Raw genomic sequence first — 7,895 nt, forward strand, 5'->3', positions numbered from 1 at the left:
ATTCCACACTTGTTCCTGGTGTTCTGTTACGTGAGCAGATCCCCCAATGTGTGGCCGGCACTGTGTCCTGCGCTGTCCACCTTCCCACTGCAAGTGGTGGGAAGGTGGACAGAGCAGGAGACAGTGGCAGACACACATCAGGGGATCTGCTGACATTACAGAAACCCAGTAACACAGGAACACGTGTGGATTGGGCAGACGGCTACTGTACGCATAAACTGGCGGTGTTGGTGGTCACGTGAAATCCTGGAAACAGAGTGGAGACAGATGCCTAATTGGAGCACGTTGACAGTCTGTTGCAGCCTACAAACAATCTAAAACTGCCACCAAGTAGGCCTCGGCCTACACCATGATTGTCCCTGGGCTCCAACAATGCCAGTTGGTGCTCGGAAGTGCTGTCCACACACAACAAAACACTTGCTCATGTGAAAGTGGGGTTTGGTAACGTCAGCTGATCCCCTGCTGTGTGGAGGGCAAAGTGTCCTGCTCCCTCCAAAGTCAAAATACCTCTGATTTACACCTGGCTCCTAGTAGGCCTCGGCCTGCACCATGATTGTCCCTGGGCTCCAACAACGCCAGTTGGTGCTCGGAAGTGCTGTCCACACAGAAAAAAACACTCATTCATGTGAAAGTGGGGGTCAGTAACGTCAGCTGATCCCCTGATGTGTGGAGGGCAAACTGCTGCTGCCTCCAAATTGTAACTACTTCTGATTTAAACATTATCTGATTTGGCCTCTGTCTCCACTATGTCTCTAGTATTGCCCCTGACCTCCAACACCGCCAGTTCCTGCTCACAGTTGCCGTCCATGCATTCAACACTTGTTCCTGTGTTCCTGGTGTTCTGTTACGTGAGCAGATCCCCCAATGCGTGTCCGGCACTGTCTCCTGCACTGTCCACCTTCCCACTGCAAGCGGTGGGAATGTGGACAGAGCAGGAAACAGTGGCAGACACACATCAGGGGATCTGCTGACATTACAGAACCCCAGTAACACAGGAACATGTGTGGATTGGGCAGACGGCTACTGTACGCATAAACTGGCGGTGTTGGTGGTCACGTGAAATCCTGGAAACAGAGTGGAGACAGATGCCTAATTGGAGCACGTTGACAGTCTGTTGTAGCCTACAAACAATCTAAAACTACCACCAAGTAGGCCTCGGCCTTCACCATGATTGTCCCTGGGTTCCAACAACGCCAGTTGGTGCTCGGCAGTGTCTTTGTCACGGGTACTCCCTGTTGCCCAGCCTGGTTCCAGCACGCCAGCTGTTTCCGGGTAGTGTCAAGGTAACTATGCCAACAATCCGTTGTCCTGTCGTCTTGCGGCCGGGTAAGCCGACTCTACGGTGCCTGCAGTTTAGGTGACTCCTATGTGGGCTGCGGGAACTGGCACTGAAGGCTGGATCCGTAGTGCCAATGGGACATGGACCCCCTGTAGGACTGTGGGTTTCGGTAACTGCGGCCGGCTTGCGGCCTGGCTACTTTGCTTTGGATGGGTACCTTCGGCTACCCACCCGGGTTCCAGCACTGTCAGCTGGTTCTCGCCAGAGCCTTTGGCCTAGGTGCCTCCATCTCGGTATCCGAGGTCCAGCACCGTCAGCTGGTCCTTGGTAGTGCTTTTTAGCACAGGTAGCTCCTGCCTAGTAACCGTGGTCCAGCACCGTCAGCTGTTCCTCGGTAGTGCCATTGGCTCTTGTAGCTTTTGCTACCCATCTGGGTTCCAGCACCGTCAGCTGGTTCTCGGCAGTGTCTTTGGCCTAGGTGCCTCCATCTCGGTATCCGAAGTCCAGCACCGTCAGCTGGTCCTTGGTAGTGCTTTTTAGCACAGGTACGTTCTGCTTAGTAACCGTGGTCCAGCACCGTCAGTTGGTCCTCGGTAGTGCCATTGGCTCTTGTTCCTTCTGCTACCCATCCGGGTTCCAGCACTGTCTGCTGGTTCTCGCCAGAGCCTTTGGCCTAGGTGCCTCCATCTCGGTATCCGAGGTCCAGCACCGTCAGCTGGTCCTTGGTAGTGCTTTTTAGCGCAGGTACCTTCTGCTTAGTAACCGTGGTCCAGCACCATCAGTTGGTCCTCGGTAGTGCCATTGGCTCTTGTTCCTTCTGCTACCCATCCGGGTGCCAGCACTGTTAGCTGGTTCTCGCCAGAGCCTTTGGCCTAGGTGCCTCCATCTTGGTATCCGAAGTCCAGCACCATCAGCTGGTCCTTGGTAGTGCTTTTTAGCACAGGTACCTTCTGCTTAGTAACCGTGGTCCAGCACCGTCAGTTGGTCCTCGGTAGTGCCATTGGCTCTTGTTCCTTCTGCTACCCATCCGGGTGCCAGCACTGTCAGCTTGTTCTCGCCAGAGCCTTTGGCCTAGGTGCCTCCATCTCGGTATCTGAGGTCCAGCAAGGTCAGCTCTGGTCCTTGGTAGTGGTTGCTAGCACAGGTACCTCCTGCATAGTAACCGGGGTCCAGCACCGTCAGCTGTTCCTCAGTAGTGCCATTGGCTATTGTTCCTTCTGCTGCCAATAGGGGTTCCAGTACTGTCAGCTGGTTCTCGCCAGCTTCTCAGCCTTCTTGTACATTCTGCTACATTTCCAAGATCAAGCTTTTTGAAATTGTCTTTGGTAATCCTTATTGATCTCCATGACAACGACCCTGATGACGACGACCCTGAAGACCACACTAAAGAAGACCAGAAATATGACCCTAAATAATATGACCAAGAGGACAAAGAACATGAAGACAACCACCAAGATACAGAACAAAAGACAGAAGAACAAGAAGCAGAAGAAGCAAAAGCAGAAGAACAGAAAGCAGAAGAACATTAAGCATAAGACTAAAAATCATCATAGAAGAAATCAAAATTATAAGCAGAAGAAGACTAAGCAGTAAATGGGGGTGAGTCCGTTCCTCCTCGTGGTGCCCCTGGAAAATACCTGCTGCTGCAGGCCAAACTAAACGCGGACAAATCCTGTTGTAAATCTTTTGTGACAGGCAGAACGTAAGGTGTAATCTTATAACTTTTATAGATAAGTACTACAGGAATGCCTGTCACCATAAGAAAATGAAGAAAAAGAAGAATAGGAAGAAGATGAAGAAATAGCATATGAAAATTAATAATAGCTGAATAAGAAGAATATGAAGAATGGAAAAAAAAAATTAATGGGAAGAAGATGAAGAAGAAGATGAATAAGGTGAAGAAAAAGTTGATGAAAAAAATGCTACTGCTGCGGATCATGATGGAGAAAGTGTGGGAGAAGTACAATAGAAGGTGAAAAGCATGGAAGTTGTGAAACATACATATCTGACAAAATATAAAAAAGGTTAACATAGTCAATATCTTTTTAACTCCTAACGTCTTGAAAAAAAAAATTGGAATTAATGCTATGCCATGTGATTTGAATAAACCACTATGCCTTTAATGTCTCCTCCACCTCCCACAATACATTCTACATGATTCTTATTTGTTTTCAATTATGTAGAATTAGCCAACAAGGAAATAAAGGGCTTTTTTAAATTCCGATACCGGAAGTCCCATTGACTTGAATGGGACTTCCGGTATCGGAATCAGCGATACCCGATATTTTTTTCGTATCGGGCGATACCATCCAATATGATATTTTGGGGTATTGAACGGTATCTCTCAACACTAGTTGTGTGACACATAAGCAGACACATCTTGTTTCATTTATGAAGGAGGGACTCTTAAAGTCGCAGAGCCTATTATTAGAGGGGCATCAGGCGGCATTAATCTTCTTAAAGGGCCATTATTAAACAATGGGTCTTCTATACTGTTACTGCCTGTGCAGTGAGTGGCTGGGCTGCTAAAAATTAGGACGCACCCCAATACCCCTTTCACGAGACGTACAGAAGAGCTTCCTGAAAAAATGTTGCATGGAATGCAAGGCCTGGCCTGCCCCAAAGTTACATGCACCCCAATAACCATTTTAGTAGACGTACTTGAGGGCCCCATGACAAAATTGTTCACATTAGAAGAAAGTGTGTTTCCCATACTGTTTGCTTATGCACTGAATACAAGGCCTGCCCTGCACCAATGTTACATGTACCCCAATAACCGATTCAGCAGACGTACTTGAGGGCCCATGACAAAATTGTTCCTATTAGAAGAAAATGTGTCTCACATACTGTTTGCTTATGCACTGAATGCAAAGCCTGCCCTGCACCAAAGTTACATACACCCCAATAACTGTTTCAGCAGACGTACTTGAGGGTTTCATGACAAAATTGTTTCCATTAGAAGAAAGTGTGTCTCCAACAGTGTTTGCTTATGCATTGAATGCAAGGCCTGCCCTGCACCGATGTTACATATACTCCAATAACCGTTTCAGCAGCCGTACTTGTGGGCCCCATGACAAAATTGTTGCCATTAGAAGAAAGTGTGTCTCCCATACTGTTTGCTTATGCACTGAATGCAAGGTCTGCCCTGCACCATTATTACATGCACTCCAATTACCCTTTAAAACCACGTCCTGGATGGCCACATGAAACAAAAGTTCACATTATTATTATTTTTTTATTATCATAAATTTGGTCCATGAAGTGAATGCAAGGCCTGGCCGTAATTTGCACATGCGACAATCCCCCTTAGAAGAAACATGGAAGGGGGTCTCATAAAAAGAATTTTCCAATTACAAAGGAGCGGTTCACCTATACTTGGAATGCCCATACACTAAGTGTATGGGCTGACAAACATTTCCCCCTGGGGGTACACATCAACATAGTGTGCAAATTTTTTTATTTAGAGGCGTCATAAACACCTTGCAAAACAGTAAAGTGGTTTCCTACACAGTTGCTGCTGGGAAGGTGCAGATTTTTAGTAAAAATATGGCGGACGAATGGTGGGATGAAATGATCAGGAAAAGGGGCATGGTGACGGTCGGAATGGGAACTTACAGGATTAATAACAGAGGTGGCTATGGGTGGTTTGACATCCAGGATACAGCCTACAATGATTAGTTGTTTAGCCACCACCAATTACCAGAATGTGTTTCATGCCCTTCAGAAGATCCGTGTAAAAAATACCCATAAAAAATATGTTGCCAAAGACACATTGTCATGTTGCCGTCGGACTCGGGGGCTGGTATTCCTGCCTTGGCCGCTGGGAGGTGCCGGACTGTCACATCACCGTCGGACTCAGGGGCTGGTGCTCCTGCCTCGGCCACTAGGAGGCGCCGGACTGTCACGTCGCCGTCGGGCTCGGGGGCTGGTGTTCCTGCTTTGGCTGCTGGGAGGCGCCAGACCCCTTCGACTGGTTTTGCCGGCAATAGGAGGGCTATGTCCTCATGCGGTCCCGCTCCTTTGACGCATGCCTATGTAGTTGGGCATCATCGTGTTTCTCCTGTGGGTGATGGTGGTGACAGAGAAGTGGCCCCTGCACAGGCGTCTGGTGGACGCAGGCTTCCCTCTTCTGTCAGAGGTGAAGGGGTTGGTGCATCGCCATCTGGCCTGGTTCTGGGGGTGGTCCAGATTAGGTCATCAGGCTGTGAGCCTGTGAGGGTTAGTTGTATCCTTCAAATACTTTGGAGCCTGTCCTGCAGGCCACCAGATATAGTCTTGGTTTCCCCAGTGATCTAGTGTTTAATTGCTACTTTTGACTCTGACCTTTGCCTGTATTTTTTACTCTGCTACAGCCTGCTGGTTTTGTACCTCTGCTGCTCGCTCGGTTTTTGACTCTGACCTTAGCCTGGATTTTGACTCTGCTTCAGCCTGCCAATTTTTGTACCTCTGCTGCTCGCTTGGTTTCTGACCTTTGACTCCTGACTACGCTTTCGGTCCCTGTTTTTAGTCCCTTCCTGGCGACTGTCCTGCTCCGGTCCGCTGCTCTCATAGGCAGCTACCTTTTGGGCTCTGCTGTAATTCCAGATCCCTTTATGGGGTAAAGCGTCTCGGGGTTTCTCGGGGTGCTGTCTTACGTGCAGCTCAGACTCGCAACTGATGGATGTCACACACGTGTCGTATAAAGGGCAAAGTACAACATGTTTGTGAGATGCTGAATTAGAGAAAGCAGATCAGTGTTGGAGGAAAACCAAACTGATGGATGCTCGTGAAAAACAAAGTTTAAAGAGGAATGCACCGTCTGTAACTATCAACACACCCATGGCACAAGGTTCTTCCTCTTCACCCATACATATTGCCAATAATATCAAAATGTCACAGCTGAAAATTAGTGTAGCGAACACTGTTAAAGGAATGCCACTAAACGTAGATAACCACTCCCCTGGGAAATACCAGATTTCCTGTTTAAAAGATATGGACGATGATGGTATTGATGACGACTTGGAACTTTACCACATCCCCACCAAGATGTAGATCACAGCTGCAAGCATTGTGCAAAAAAGGCCATGAATATCTCGAAATTCATTTTCTCTTGGGCAAATTTTACCTTTTACTAAAGTGGTACAGAATGATGCATACACAGCTCCAATGTCTACTCAGCACAACACTTAGCCACCTTTACTGCACACAAAGGCTCTAGCCAATGTGTCATGGACACTTGTCACAAAGGAGGCCAGTTCTTCAGTAGGGCCCACTCATAAAGAGTCTGTCTATAGCTCTTTAGAAGGCGCAAAAATGACCATTAATAATTTGCATCCAAGAGTCACAGTGGAAGATATTTGAGAGCTTATCTGTATATGCGTTGCCTTGAAGCGCACCTGCTTGTTGACTTCAGGAGTTGCAGAGGTTGTGTTTGTTAAGCCCCATCACACATAGCGAAATCGCTCGCGAGATTGCTGCTGAGTCACAAGTTTTGTGACGCAACACCGATCTCACCAGCGAGATCGCTGTGTGTGACACTGACCAGCGACCGGCCCTCCTGCCGGTTACCGTTGATCGTCCTGGAATAGCCAGGACATTTTTTTTGATCGCTGGTCTCCCGCTGGCCAGCACGCATCACTGCATGTGACAGGTGGGAGACCAGTGATCAGTGTGCTGGTAACTAAGGTAAACGCAGGGTTTCTAAGCACCGGGCAGTGCTTAGAAACCCAATGTGTACCTTAGTTATCAGCACGCTGATGTAGGGAGGTGGTAACCAAGGTACACATCGGGTTTCTAAGTGACGCACGCCCCTTAGAAACCCGATGTGTACCTTAGTTACCAGCTCCCTGCACCAGCGCGCTGGTAACTAAAGTACACAGCGACGCCGCGCGCTCGGCGTCGCTGGTACTGATCGCTGGTGAAGCTGTCTGTTTGACAGCTCACCAGCGATCATGTAGCGACTGACCAGCGATCCTGATAAGTTGATATCATTGTCAGGATCGCTGGTGAGTCGCTATGTGTGACGGGGCCCTAAGAAAGGAAGATGCAGTTGGAGCCTACAAAAAATACATCAGATACCTAGATGGACAACCAATGAAATGCAATCTTCCTTTGAATGGCAGCGTGATAACATCAGACCAGCCCATATTTCTAAGAATAAGTGACACCACATCAAAGAAGGAAGGTTAATGTTCAAGAAACACAAACTCCTCCTCCAGTGTGGCTTAAAATCCTAGAGCTGAAATTGATCCTGATACTCTCTTAAAATCACTCTTAAATCCTCAGGGTCATCAGCAGTCATCCAACCACCTGAATTTAAGATTAAGCTCTGATGAGACCAACACAACTTGGAGACTGTAATAAGAGAGATTCACAATTCACATATGGGCCCAGAGACTCCTTTAAAAAAATTCAATTTTCTTTTTTGTTTTTGTTTAACTCTGGTGATGATCACCAGGAGGTAGTTGATATTTGAAGGAGTGTGGCATCAGACATTGGATAATTTATCCTGTTCCCAGCATTGTAGTATAGTGTTGTGGGGCACTTGCATTATTGCATCAAGAATTTCCGTTTTCCCCTTGCTCTAGTATTGTGATACAGCACGATTATGGTTCTACTGTGCTGTAAAGGGAAGCTA

General features: G+C 47.7%; 1 pseudogene; it reads left to right on the plus strand.

Annotated features, from left to right (window-relative positions):
* The first annotated feature begins 5,939 nt into the window (after positions 1-5,939).
* LOC141048193 (polymerase delta-interacting protein 3 pseudogene) lies at positions 5,940-7,590 on the plus strand (annotated as a pseudogene).
* The last annotated feature ends 305 nt before the right edge of the window (positions 7,591-7,895 follow it).

Source organism: Dendrobates tinctorius, unplaced genomic scaffold, assembly GCF_039654945.1.
Source record: "Dendrobates tinctorius isolate UK_male_01 unplaced genomic scaffold, ASM3965494v1 ptg000133l, whole genome shotgun sequence".
Classification (NCBI taxonomy): Eukaryota; Metazoa; Chordata; class Amphibia; order Anura; family Dendrobatidae; genus Dendrobates; species Dendrobates tinctorius.